This window comes from Cervus elaphus, chromosome 9 (genome assembly GCF_910594005.1).
Source record: "Cervus elaphus chromosome 9, mCerEla1.1, whole genome shotgun sequence".
In the NCBI taxonomy this organism is placed as follows: domain Eukaryota; kingdom Metazoa; phylum Chordata; class Mammalia; order Artiodactyla; family Cervidae; genus Cervus; species Cervus elaphus.
The window spans coordinates 18,279,641-18,294,201 of NC_057823.1; the positions used below are offsets into that span (position 1 = coordinate 18,279,641).

At 46.7% G+C, this 14,561-nt stretch overlaps 1 non-coding gene across 1 annotated transcript; it reads left to right on the plus strand.

The window, feature by feature from the left end:
- The first annotated feature begins 3,285 nt into the window (after window positions 1-3,285).
- TRNAE-CUC lies at window positions 3,286-3,358 on the plus strand. The gene has a single exon. It is a non-coding gene; the product is annotated as a tRNA-Glu (tRNA).
- The last annotated feature ends 11,203 nt before the right edge of the window (window positions 3,359-14,561 follow it).

Genomic DNA, 14,561 nt, shown 5'->3' on the forward strand with positions numbered 1-14,561 from the left:
CTTCATGCTCAGCCCTTTCAGTCCAGTCCCACTCTCTGCCACTCCATGGACTGTAGCCTGCCAAGCTCCGCTCTCCATGGGATTTCCCAGGCAAGAATACCGGAGTGGGTGGACATTTCCTTCTCCAGGGGATCTTCCCCACCCAGAGACTGAATATGCATCTCCTGCATTGCAGGTGTATTCTTTACCCACTGAGCCACCTGGGAAGCCCACTTTGAGTAAAATATTAGAGAAAAAAAAATATATACCCATCTTTACTTGATTTTCTAGGTATCCCCTTCAAAGAATTAAAAAAAAAACAACTGGTGGGGTTTGGATACAAGTTAGGAAAGACAGTTTTTAACAATTAATTTTGGGGGCAGTTGGCAATGACTTCAACAAAACTTCGGCTTCTAGGTAGAGAAAGATTTCTCCGGCCAGCAACTTCCTTTCTCTTTAAAACAGTTCTGCCAAGAAAAGTAGGCTGCACCTTGCACCGAGTATATGCTCAGATGTTTGGATTCAAATTCTTCACCTTGGCTCATGATGGCAGCCATAAAAGACTTGTTTCGTGTTTATTAGGATGGTGGCTCAGATGGTAAAGAATCTGCCCACCGTGCAGGAGACCCAGGTTTGATCCCTGGGTCGGGAAGATACCCTGGAGAAGGGAAGGGCTACCCACTCCAGTATTCTTGCCTGGAGAATCCCATGGACAGAGGAGCCTGGCGGGCTACAGTCCATGGGGTCGCAGGGAGTGGGACAAGACTGAGTGATTAACATTCAAACTAAAAGTACCGACAACACCAGGTACAGTCAAGGATGCAGAAAAACTGGGCTTCTCAGATGCTGCTGGTGGTGAGACAGGCTGGTATCTGAGACCCGTTGCCACAGTGCTTGCAACTGGACAAACGTCTCCTCCAGCAGCAAAGTACAAAGCACTCTATGGGACTAAAAATAACTGTGGGCATGCACAGTTGGGACAAATTATGAACAGAATACAAAAAGACCAAAACCCCACACAGGAGGTGGGTGATCACTTAAGCCACCCTTCCATCTTGAACCCTGGACCCACTCCCACCCTCACCCGATGTAAGAACCAGCTCCCCCCACACTCCAGGCGCAAGCCAGAGAACCTGTTTTTTATACTCCCCCCACTCCTGCTGCAGCAGGGACCCCAGTAAAAGCCTTGCCTGAATTTCTTGTCTGGCCTCTGGTCAATTTCTATTGATGAAGGAGGCCAGGAACTCTGGTTGGGAACAGTGGGAATGCAAAATGGTACAGCCACTCTGGAAAACAGTTTGGTGGTTCTTAAAACACTAAACACGCAACCACCATACAACCCGGCAATCCCACTGCTGAGTATTTAGAAATGAAATTTTATGTTCATGTTAAAAAAAAAAACCCGTATGTGATTATTTACAGCAGCTTTGTTCATCATCACCAATTGCTGGAAACACTCAATTGTCCTTCAGTGGGTGAACATAAAATAAACTCCGGTCTGTTCATACAATGGAACATTCCTCAGCAACAGAAAGGAACAAACTATTGATACAGGCAACAAAGCTTTACGCCCCAAAACGTTTTATGTTGCAGCGAAAGAGGCCAGACTCAAAAGGCTACATATCGTATGATTTCAATTACATAACTTTCTCAGAAAACAGATCTCTAGCGTGGGAGAACAGATCTGTATTTGCCTGAGGCTGGGGGATGGGGCTGGCTATGAAAGACTAGGCAAGGGGGAATTTGGGAGGTTGTCTGGATAATAAATTTATTATTTATTTATTTATTCAGCTCATTGTCTGGATAACAGATGATGCCCCAGTTATCAGAGCAGTGATGGGGGATCCTAGGCACTGAGGGAGTCCTGGAGGCAACATCTGATCCAGCTGGAGGGCTTCTCAAAGGAAGGGACATCTAAGCTGAGACTTACAGGCTGGGCTGGAGTCAGGCAAGTGAAGAGGCTTCCAGGCATTAGGAACAGTGTGAACAGAACCTAGAGGAGATATATTCAGGAAACCGGGTGGCATTAATTTGACTGGAGTATAGAGATTTTTTTTCTTTGAGATTCATCCTTTTTTCTGGTGGTTGGAGGAGGCTATGCCTCCTTGTGAGATCTTAGTTTCCCAACCAGCAACTGAACCTGTGCCCTTGGTCGTGAAAGCAGGACGTCCTAACCACTGGACCATCAGGGAATACCCAGAGATTCATCCATTTGTAATTTGAAAACTAGAGAGAAAGGAGACTAGAGAAGTTGGTGGGATCTAACCAGACTTTGTGTCTCAGATGGTAAAGAATCTGCCTGCAATGCAGGAGACCGAGTTTCGATCTCTGGGTTGGGAAAGTCTCCTGGGAAAGGTAATGGCTACCCACTCCAGTATTCTTTGCCTGGAGAATCCCATGGACAGAGGAACCTGGCAGACTCCAATGGGTTTTCAGAGTCAGACTGACACTTTCACTTTTTTCTTCCACCAGACTTTATCACAAGGGCACTAGGGAGCCATGGAGAAGATTTAGAGCAGGAGAGGGAGATAGTCAGACTTTCTAATCCTTGTTTTAGAAAGATTGCCAAGGTACTAGAGTGGAGAGTGACTTGGGATGGGGTAGCGAGGAGGAGATGGTGATGGCCTGAAGGAACAAAGCCAGGGGCCAGGGTGGAGAGACATGGGCAGACTTAAGAGAGACTCAAATGCAGAAAGAACAGAGGCTGCATTTAATCAAAAGCGTCTTCCTACTTGGTGCTCTGTGATGACCTATATGGACTTCCCTGGTGGGTTGGTGGTAAAGAATCCACCTGCAATATGGGAGACGTGGGTTTGATGGGTCAGGAAGATCCTGGGTCAGGAAGATCCCCTGGAGAAAGAAATGGCAGCCCACTCCAGTATTCTTGCCTGGGAAATCCCATGGACAGGGGAACCATGGGGTCTCAAAGAGTCGGACAGGACTTAATGACTAAACATCAGTGACTTATAAGGGGGACGAATCTAAAAAACAGAGTGGATATGTGTATATGTGTAACTAATGCATTTTGTTGCACTGCAGGAACCAACAAAATATTGTAAATCAACTACGCTCCGATAGAAATTCTCAAAAGTTAAATACAATCACTAAAAAAGGTGTCTTCCAGGGACTTCCCTGGTGGTCCACTGCTTACGACGTTGCGCTCTCAATGCAAGGGGCCTGGGTTCAACCCCCGGTCAGGGAACTAGATCCCACATGCCACAACAAAGGATCCCAAGTACTGCAACGAAGACTAGGCACAGCGAAATAAATAAATAAATATATTTAAAAAGGTGTCTTCCAGGGACTTCCCTGGTGGTCCAGTGCTTACGACGTTGCGCTCTCAATGCAAGGGGCCTGGGTTCAACCCCCGGTCAGGGAACTAGATCCCACATGCCACAACAAAGGATCCCAATGAAGACTAGGCACAGCCAAATAAATAAATATATTTTAAAAGGTGTTTTCCAGTTGCCTATTTAACGAGAGATAACATCTGCGAGGTCTAAAACCAACAAAGGTTTGAGGAACTTCTACAGATCAACCGGAACAGGACACTAACCTGAAACATAGAAAATGGGTCACGAGCAGAAACAGGTAAGTCACAGAAGGGCCCACTCAAACCCCCCAGGCTGTATCCATTAGACAGACACTGCTTTTTGTATGTTAGTCACACCTCAATAAAGTTTTTGTTTTTGTTTTAAAGGAAGCCCAGGGAATTCTTTGGTGACCTAGTGGTTAGGATTCTGGGCTTTCACTGTGGTGGCCAAGATTCAATCCCAGGTCGGGGAACTGAGACCCTGCAAATTGAGCAGCATGGCCAATTAATTAATTTTTAAAAAATTTAAAAAGGAAGCCCAGAAGATGCATGAGCTTGTCAAGAGATGCTCACACTTCTCAATGCTCAGAAACACACGGGTTTTGGGGGGCTACCTGGGTGGCTCTTAAGAATCTGCCTGCCAACGTAAGGAACATAGGTTCGATCCCTGGTTTGGGAAGATACACGCTGGGCAGCAACTAAGTCCCATGCACTGCATCTGACTGAGCCCACACCAACAGCTACAAAAGCCTGTGCTCTGCAACAGGAAAAGCTACTGCAATAAGACCTCACACAACAAGCAATAAAGAGTAGCCCCCGCTCACCACAGCTAGAGAAAACCCACAAACAGCAACAAAAACCTGCACACTACAAGAAAAACCCAGCTCAGCCAAAAAAAAAAAAATAGAAACACGCAGGTTGGAACAAGATGTCACTTTGTAGTTCCTAGGTTCACCAAAACTAAACAGCATGATAATGCTCTGGCCTGCATCGCTCCTGTTCTAGTAGAAAGGAAACCAGTTTGTGATAATGTCATTGAATGCTTCTGTTAGCCAGGAGGGCTGGCTGGGGGTGGGGGGCAAGGGTGATAGCATCTGTAATGATTGTGCATCAGATATGGGGGTACCCCTACCCCCAACAGACAGCCCAGTGCAGAGCTCCCCTTGGCTCTGCCCTCAGGATCTGGCCAAAATCTGAAGACTTCTCTCCTTTTCCTCAGCTCCCATCCTCCAACAGCCTCCTTCATAGCTCACTTGGACCAGTGCAGTCACCTTAGCAACCATACCTTAAGCCCACACATTCTGTCCCTCCTGTAGCAGCCAGAGGGTGCCTGAGCAATTGAGTCAGATCCCAGCCATCTTCTGCTCAGAACCCTCCATGGTTCCCATCTCCCTGTGGGTTAAAGGCCAAGTCCTCCCATGTTCTCAAAGGCCCTACTCAACCTGGTTTTCCATCTCCCTACCTTCATCGCCTCCTAATCCCCCACTCTCACTCACTCAGCTCTGACCATGCCTCCCTGTTCCACACATGGTTCTGCCCCAGGACCTTTGCACCTGCTGTCTCCTCTGCTAGGAATGCTCTTCTCCCAGGTAACCACATGGATCCTTCCCTTCCTTCCTCTTTCAGCTCTCTAATTAAAGACCCCAGAGGGACTTCTCTGGAGGTCCAGTGGTTAAGAATCCATCTTACATTGCAGAGGATGTGGGTTCAATCCCTGGTCAGGGAACTAAGATCCCACACGCCACAGGGCAACTAAGCCCACAAGCTGTTAGAATCTGTTCTGCTATGGAAAATCCCACATGACATAATGAGGATCTTGTGTGCCAAAACTAAGACCTGAGGCAGCCAGATAAAAATAAATATTTTTAGAAAATACGGTGGCTGGTGGTTTAGTTGCTAAGCTATGTCTAATTCTTGAGACCCCATGGACTGTGTTGCCCACCAGGTTCCTCTGTCCATGGGATTTCCCAGACAGGAAGACTGGAGTGGGTAGCCATTTCCTTTTCCAGAGGATCTTCCTGACCCATGGATAGAATCCAGGGCTCCCGCATTGCAGGTGGATTCTTTACCTATTGAGCCACCAGGGAAGCTCAATGTAAATTACACTGAGATTAAAGAACCCAGAGACATGCTTCCTGACCACCCAGGAGAAGACAGTTCTTCTCTGACCCTGCTTTCTTCTTCTTCTTGGTACATATCTCCACTCAATACGTTATATTATATCACACATCTGTCTCCTCCCAGCCCCATCTCACAAAGATGTCAGCTCCAGGCAGGAAGGGGTGCTTATCTGCCTTGCCTACCTCTGTGTCCTCAGTCCTAGAACAGAGTCTGCCACTTAACAGTGTCCAATAAACCAAACTCAGGCACAGAGAGGTGAAGTCATCTTTTCAGGCTACAAAGCAGGTAAGTGGTAAAGCTGGGAGTCATGGGAAGATTTATTTAAAAAAAAAAAACTTAAAAAAATTTATTTATGGGGGGAAGGAAGGAGACAGCGGGATGTATGGAAAAAGTAACATGGAAACATACATTACCATGTGTAAACTAGATAGCCATTGGGAATTTGCTCTATGACTCAGGGAAGTCACACCAGGGCCCTGTAACAACCTAGAGAAGTGGGATGTGGGGGGGAGGTTCAAGAGGGAGGGGACATAGGTATACCTATGGCTGATTCGTGTTGATGTTTGGCAGAAACCAACATAATACTATAAAGCAATTATTCTTCAATTAAAAATAAATAAATGTAAAATATATTTACATATTTATTTGGCTGTGCCAAATAAATCTTTGCGACAGGATCTTTGATCTTCCTTGCAGCCTGTGTGTTCTTTAGTTGCGGCAAGCAAATTCTTAGTTGCAGTATGTGAACTCTTGACTGTGGCATGTGGGATCTAGCTCCCTGACCAGGAATTGAACCCTAGCCCCTTGTATTGGGAGCCCAGAGTCTTAAGCACTGGACCACCAGGGAATTCCCCCACGGGAAGATTTAGAGCCGTCCTATCTGAGTCCAGCTCTGCGCTCACAACCATCTGGAGGCAGAGGAGAGACCCTGCAGTGGGTGGCAGGGTGGGCCGAGGTTCTCACTCCAGCAGCTCCGGGCCAGGGTCAGTCCTGTGCTATGAACCTCACCTGGCTTCATTCTCTCACTGGTACATCCTTCCCATTTTACAGTCAAGGAAACCAAGACTCAGAGAAGGGGTTTTTTTATCCCCTGATGTAACAATTTTGGCACAAGATTAAGTCCTCCAGTTCTGGGGTTCAACTGATGTTGACATGACGAACACATGTAAATCAGATGGAGAAATCGAGGAAGGCCACCTGTGGAGCTGACACTGAAAGCTGTCCCTCACCCATTCATCGGGGTGGGGGTTGGGTTGAGGGGTGAATAGGGTTATGGTAGACTCGCCATTGAGATCCTGTTGGAGAAGACTCTTGAGAGTCCCTTGGACTGCAAGGAGATCCACCCAGTCCATCCTAAAGGAGATCAGTCCTGGGTGTTCATTGGAAGGACTGATGTTGAAGCTGAAACTCCAATGCTTTGGCTGCCTGATGCGAAGAACTGACTCATTTGAAAAGACCCTGATGCTGGGAAAGATTGAAGGCAGGAGGAGAAGGGGATGACAGAGGAAGAGATGGTTGGATGGTATCACCGACTCAATGGACATGAGTTTGGATAAACTCCGGGAGTTGGTGATGGACAGGGAGGCCTGGTGTGCTGCGGTCCATGGGGTCGCAAAGAGTCGGACACGACTGAGCGACTGAACTGAACTGAACTGAACATGCAGATGGCTCTATCAGATGGTTTTCTCTGGAGAAGGGGCAAAGTGTCCGAGAATTAATGGCCTCTGGGAGCAGCCTTTGGCCGATGGCTGATGGGGGTGGTGGGGCTGGATAAACACCCCAGCTCCCTCTCCCACAGGTAGTTTCACTGACGTGTGTCCTGCACTAGCTCCCGGAGGTCCTGAGTGCTGAAACTGCGTCTTCAGCAGTGAAAGCACTAACCACTGGGAGCAAGGGAATTCCCACCAAAATTCATGGGCTGGAACTTCCCTGGCCGTTCAGTGGTTAAGATTCCAAGCTTCCAGTGCAGGGGACGTAGGTTCAATTACTGGTTAGGGATTAAGATCCCACATGCTGTGCTGCTGCTAAGTCACCAGTCGTGGCCGACTCTGTGCGACCCCATAGACGGCAGTCCGCCAGGCTCCCCAGTCCCTGGGATTCTCCAGCCAAGAACACTGGAGTGGGTTGCCATTTCCTTCTCCAGTGCATGAAAGTGAAAAGTGAAAGTGAAGTCGCTCAGTCGTGTCTGACTCTTAGCGACCCCATGGACTGCAACCTACCAGGCTCCTCCGTCCATGGGATTTTCCAGGCAAGAGTACTGGAGTGGGGTGCCATTGCCTTCTTTGCCACACGCTGTGAGGCATGGTCAAAAATAAGTAAATACACAAGTATTTTAAAAAGCACACAAAATTTATGTGTTTGAGCCCTATTTCCCAGGACCTCAGAATGGAACTGTATTTGGAGAGTGGGTTTTTTTTTTTTTTTATTGGATTGATTTACAATGTTGTATTAGTTCCTACTGTACAACAAAATGAATCAGTTACACATACACATATATCCACTCTTTTTTAGATTCTGTTCTCATACAGGTGATTACAGAGTATTGAGTAAAGTTCCCTGTGCTATATCCTGTGGAACTCCTTGTTAGTTATCTATTTTGTACATGTATGTGTGTGTGCACTCAATCATTTCTGACTCTTCTGTGACCCCATGAACGGTAGCCCACCAGGTTGCTCTGTTCATGGATTTTTCAGGCAAGAATACTGGAGTGGGTTGCCATCCCCTTCTCCAGGGGATCTTCCCGACCGAGGGATTGAACCCAGGTCTCCTGCGTCTCCTGCATTGGCAGATGGATTCTTTACCACTCGCGCCACCTGAGAAGCCCTATTATATATATAGTAATGTGTATTTGTTTATCGAGATAAGATCTTTAAAGAGGTCGTTGAGTTAATATGAGGTCCGGTCAAGATAAAGCCACCCCAGGGTTCAGAGGTGCCAGTGGGTAAAGATGCAAATCTCGGGCACTGGGATCACCTTGTATGATGCAGAGGGGAGGAGGGCAGGGCCAGACATCAACGGAAGCCACTGCGCTTGCCCTAAAAACCCATTAGGAAAAGCTTCCCAATGTGGGAGGGGAGAACACACGTCAGGAACCTGCTCTGAGGATTCAAGCCCCAGAGTAAGGTCTCAAGACAACAGAGGAAATGGTTACTAGTTGAGGGCTGGACTGCCCTGACCTCAGCCTTCCGAGCTGAGCTTCGGGCATCTCCTCCCTCTTGCGTCTTTCAGATTTACACCCTGAGACGGAGAGCTGACCTTGGGCTGCCCTTTTGCAGCAGCGTGGCAAAAAAAAAAAAAAAGGGGGAAGGAAGGAAGAAAGAAGCAAGCCAGGTCCAACATTCCCAACGTTGTATTTGTCTGTTTACATATCTGGGTCCCCAAAATATTTGAGTTTGTGATGACAGGGACTGCATCTGTCTTGTTTGGCACAATGGTGGGCATACAAGGGGTGCTCAATGGATGCTCTTTGAATAAAAATTTGAATGAATTAGTGAGTGAACAGATGCCACCCATCAGTAAGAAGCCTTGACTTTGGTCTCAAGAGACAGACCTTCACACCTCATCTGAGGGGGCTGAGACATGGGGCTTATCCCACTGTGCCTCTGGTTTCCTATCTGTGAAATGAGTGTAGTAACAGCACCTACCTCCAGGGGTGGGAGGAAAGCATCCAGACCATTTGCCAAGCACCTGGCATGGAATAAGATCTCCAAGAAGTGTCTACACCAACCCGCTCAGATCTTTTAAGAGAGAACCACAGAAAAAAGGTCCAAATGCAGCCTGCAAAGAAAATTCCTGTGCTGGGCGGGACTGTTTTCCATGACCCTTGAGGTCCTAGCTCAGTTTTGGGTCAGAGCTATTTTTTGTTTCCACAGATCAGCTCTCACTCGCGTGGGCCAAGATGAGGTCGTGATTTCCAACGTCCCTGCCAGGCTCAGCAAGGAGCATCCGCTGAGATGGTGAGAAAACTCTCTCGGGAATGCAGAAGCCTGTCCTCCGGCCCCCTCCCCCACCACCCCGTCACCTTTGACAGTCATAACATTCCTCCATTTTCTTCACAATTTCTTCTGCATGCCAAAGGAATCCATGCTCACTCTAGACAATTTGTGAACATTTTTTCAGAGAAAAACTACGTAAGAAAAGAAAAAAAAAGTTGCCCCAAAGTCCAACAAGGCTGACATTTTTGTGAATTTCCTTCTGGTCATTTTTCCATACAGAACAGGTAACTGTGCTAATTTTTCAAAAGATGAGGTTATTCTGAACACACAGCTTTGGAACCTGCTATGGAAAAACCTGCAAAAAGAGAAGGGGGAACAGAGGATGAGATGGTTAGAGAGCATCACCCACGCAATGGACATGAGTTTGAGCAAACTCTGGGAGATCATGGAGGACAGAGGAACCTGGAGTGCTACAGTCCTTGGGGTTGCAAAGAGTTGGACAAAACTTAGCAACTGAACAACGTGTCCTCTTGGCAATATGTAGGGATTTTTCTACTTGGGTTTTCTCCATCATTGAGCCTCCAAGGCCATGGTGGATTTCATACTTAATGATAAGAAAGACTGGGACTTCCCTGGTGGTTCAGTCACTAAGATTCTAGGCTTCTACTGCAGGGGATATGGGTTTGATCCCTGGTTTGTGAACTAAGATCCCACATAACTCTCGAGCACAGCCAAAAACAAAATAAAAGCTAAGAAAAACTGTATACCGTGAGGGAAAGGGCAGATGTTGTTGTTTAGCCATTAAGTCATGTCCGACTCTTTGTGACCTCATGGACTGCAGCACACCAGGCTTCCCTGTCCTTCACTATCTCCCACAGTTTACTCAGATTCATGTCCGTTGAGTCTGTGATGCCATCCAACCATCTCATCCTCTGTCACCCTCTTCTCCTGCCTTCAATCTTTCTCAGCATCAGAGTCTTTTCTAATAAGTCAGATCTTCATATCAGGTGGCCAAAGTATTGGAGTTTCAGCTTTATCATCAGATCTTCCAATGAATATTCAGGGTTGATTTCTTTTAGGATTGACTGGTTTGATCTCCTGCTGTCCAAGGAACTGTCAAGAGTCTTCTCTAGCACCACAATTCGAAAGCATCAATTCTTTGACATTCAGTCTTCTCTCTGGTCCAGCTCTCACATTGGTACATGATCCTGAAAAAGCCATAGCTTCGACTATGTGGACATTTGTCAGCAAAGTGATGTCACAGGTGGACAGCAAGGCATCTATGTGGTGGTTAAGACTGAGGCCCTGGGGTCAGATTCTGACTCCTACCACTTTCTGACACAGTGGGAGTGTTTTAATTTGTGGGCCTCATTTTTCCCATCTGTAAAATGGGGATATATTTACCCACTTTTAAAAAAATATTTATTTTTATTTTACTTATTTGACTGTTCTGGGCCTTAGCTGTGGCATGCCAGATCTTTAGTTGCAGCATGTGGAATCTAGTTCCCCGACCAGGGATGGAACCTGGGTTCCCTGCACTGGGAGCATGCAGTTCTAAGCACCCGACCACCAGGGAGGCCCCTGTATCAGTCCACTTAATCTCACAACAACTCTGGATCCCACAAGAGTCAACAGCAGAGAAAGGTTTCCATGTCTGAAAAACTTAGCTTCACAGTGCACCAGGATCTGTGCTAAGCTCTTTTTAAAAATTTTAAAATTTAATTTATTTATTTATTTACGTTTGGCTGTACTGGGTCTTCTTAAGCTTGACATGGGCTTTCTCTAGTTGCAGCGAGCAGGAGCTACTCTTCTTTGTGGCTTGAGGGCTTCTTGTCGAGCTGGTTTCTCTTGTTGTGGAGCGCAGGCTCTGGGAATCCAGGCTTCAGTAGTTGTGGTACACAGGCTTAGTTGCTCTGCAGCACGTGCGATCTTCCTGGACTGGGGATCGAACCACTGTCCCCTGCACTGTCAGACAGATTCTTGTCCAGTGCTCCACCAGGGAATTCCTCCATGTTCTTAAGGACCACACCGCACTGCCTTCCTAGCAAGTTATGTAAATCACACCTTCAATACTGTATTACTTATATAAAACCACAAAACATGCATCCAATGTTGTCTGCTTTGCCATGATTCATTGTATACAGCCTACATGCTTTATGGAGTTTTCTGTGTTTGTGTTTTAGATCCTCATTTTAAAAAGATTTTTAAAATAAATTTATTTTATTTTACAAAGTACAAAGCATCTGTTTTTTTGGAGCAAAAAAAACAGATGCCATTATCAGATATTTTTTTAAGTTTCTCAATGATTTTATTTTATTTTGGGAGAGCTCAGTTGGTAAAGAATCCGCCTGCAATGCAGGAGACCCTGGCTTGATTCCTGGGTCGGGAAGATCTGCTGGAGAAGGGATAGGCTAGTCAGTCCAGTTTTCTTGGGCTTCCCTTGTGGCTCAGCTGATAAAGAATCTGCCTGCAATGTGGGAGACCTGGGTTTGATCCCTGGGTTGGGAAGATCCCCTGGAGAAGGGAAAGGCTACCCACTCCAATATTCTGGCCTGGAGAATTGCTGGGTTGCAAAGAGCCAGACACAACTGAGTGACTTTCACTTTCATTTCTTTCTTTATTGAAGTATAGCTGACTTACAGTATTATATTAGTTTCAGGTGTATAATATAGTGATTCAATATTTTTATGGGTTATACTCCATTTAAAGTGATTACCAAATAACGGACATTTTAACTTAGTTAATTTTAAATTTTCAAAGTTTAAGGCTTGCAGAAAAATTAAATGGAAAGTACAGTTCTCATATATCTCCTCTTTCCCTGCTCTGTTTGCTTTATTATTAACACCTTGCATTAGTGTGGTAACTATTACAACTGATGAACCAATACTGATAACACTATTATCAACTAAAGTCCATAGTTCAGGTTCACTCTTGGTATTGTACATTCTGTGGGTTTTGACAAATGCAGTGTCCTGTATCTGTCAGTACAGCATCACACACAACAATTTCATTACCCTAAAACCCTCACTTATTTCTCCCTCTACCTCCCACTCCCCCCTCTCCATGAATCCCTGGTACCCAATGAATTTTTTTTTTTGTCATGCCTTGCAGTATCTTAATTTTTTGATCAGGAATCAACTCACATGCCCTGCATTGGAACCGTCCACCGCTGGACAGCCAGGGACTTAGTGTGAATTGTGTTCTCCTGGGGGATATTTTTGATGCCTCTGGTTGGGCTGGTCTCCGGGGGCCTTCTTGGTGGCTCAGACCGTAAAGAATTTGCCTGCAATGCAGGAGATTTGGGTTTGATGCCTCGGTTGAGAAGATCCTCTGGAGAAGGGAATGGCAACCCACTCCAGTAGTCTTGCCTGGGAAATCCCATGGACAAAGGAGCCTGGAGGGCTATAGTCCATGGGGGTCGTGGAGAGTTGGGGGATTCTTTAAGTTTAGTGGCTCATTTCTTCTGCAGTGAGAAAAAAGGGTAGCCCCACCCACCCCTTAGAGGAGTGTCTGGGGGAAGGCCTGATACAGACAAGGAAGTCCGATGGACAATAATTTCTTCTTTTAAAAAATTTATTTATTTATTTATTTTTGGCTGAACTGGATCTTCTCTGCTGCTCCCTAGAATACTGGACTGGGTAGCCTATCCCTTCTCCATTGGATCTTCCCAACCCAGGAATTGAACCAGGGTGTCCTGAATTGCAGGTGAGGTCTCCTATATCTCCTGCATTGGCAGGTGGGTTCTTTACCACTAACACCACCTAGGCTTCTCCTAAGTGTCTTGAATTGCCCTTCCTTGAGAAATGACGGAGGCAGGGACCACCCACCATTAAGATCATTCAAAACTCAATCACTTTCCCCTACTTTCCAGGTCCATCCCCTGTTATCTTGCTTTCTGCTATCGCCGGAAGGCGGACTACATGCAATCAGGAACATATTTTTTCCCAGAAATTTCTGCTGGTCTCGTGAAGCTTTCTGCTAGGGAAGTCAAGGAACAGTCATCCCCATGAAGCATGTTGGTGCTTTTCCTAAATATGGGGAGATACAAGAATTGGACTCACAAAATCAGCTCCTAAAAAATATCTAACTATCTGAACTCTCTCTCGGCAGTGCCTCATTTTTGCTCTCCACCCTAAACTCCTTTCAGGGGGTGTTGAAAGGAGCTGCTGCAGCAGCACGTGACTTAATCCTTGTAGAGGTAGATGGCAAGTGCCAGTTTGTAGCTGACAGCTTTGCTCTTGGTAAGGTGGGAGCCCCTGGGTGTTCAGAACAGGACGGACCTGAATGACTCAGTTGCTCACAGGCGCCCTCTGGTGGCGGGAACTCACTGTGTCGTGAGGGGCGGAGCCGAGAGACCATGGAGGAGGCGACAGTACTGGCCCAGGGGCGAGATGACTGGGGATGGACTTGGAGTGACGGGGAAAATGGTCAGGTTTCGAATGATCTTAAAGGTAGGTGGACCCTGCCTCCATCACCTCTCAAGGAAGGGCAATTCAAGACACTTAGGAGAAGCCTAAGTGGCCCTAGCGGTCAAGAACCTCCCTGCCAACGCAGGAGATGTAAGAGAGGAAGGTTCATCCTTAGGTTGGGAAGATCCCCTGGAGGAGGAAATGGCCACTCGCTCCAGTACTCTTGCCTGGAGAATTCCATGGACAGAGGAGCCTGGCAGGCTACAGTCCATGATGTCGCAAAGAGTTGGACACGACTGAGCGAATGAGCATACCAAGGACAGACTGTCTAACCTTTCTGACCCTCCCTTTCTACCAGAGGCTGCAGCTGGGTCCTTCCTGCAGGGATTCCCTCTGAATATCCGTCGGTTGACTGTCTTGGCTGTGGGGCCTCAACTCAGGGGCCTACCTGGCCAGCAGATAGCTGGACGGAGATGGGGGCATGCCAGCAAACTGGAAGTTGACCCCACGCCCCGCTTCATGAAGGAGACCACAGACATTCATTTCAGCCACATGTGTCTGTGTATAGCGGGGAGTGCAGTTCCAGCATAGTCACATCTCTGGGTTTTCCAAGAGAAACTCCAAATCCAGATGTTCGATTGAAAAATGTTTTAATTTTTTTTCTTTTATTTTTAGAGCTGAGGCCACCAGCAAGATCTCTTCTGAGAAAGAAAAGGACCCCTCCCTGGACCTGGACTCTTTCCCCAAACCTTGTGTTTCTCATTCCCGCTGGCAGCTGAAATATCTGCCACCGGCCACCCACTG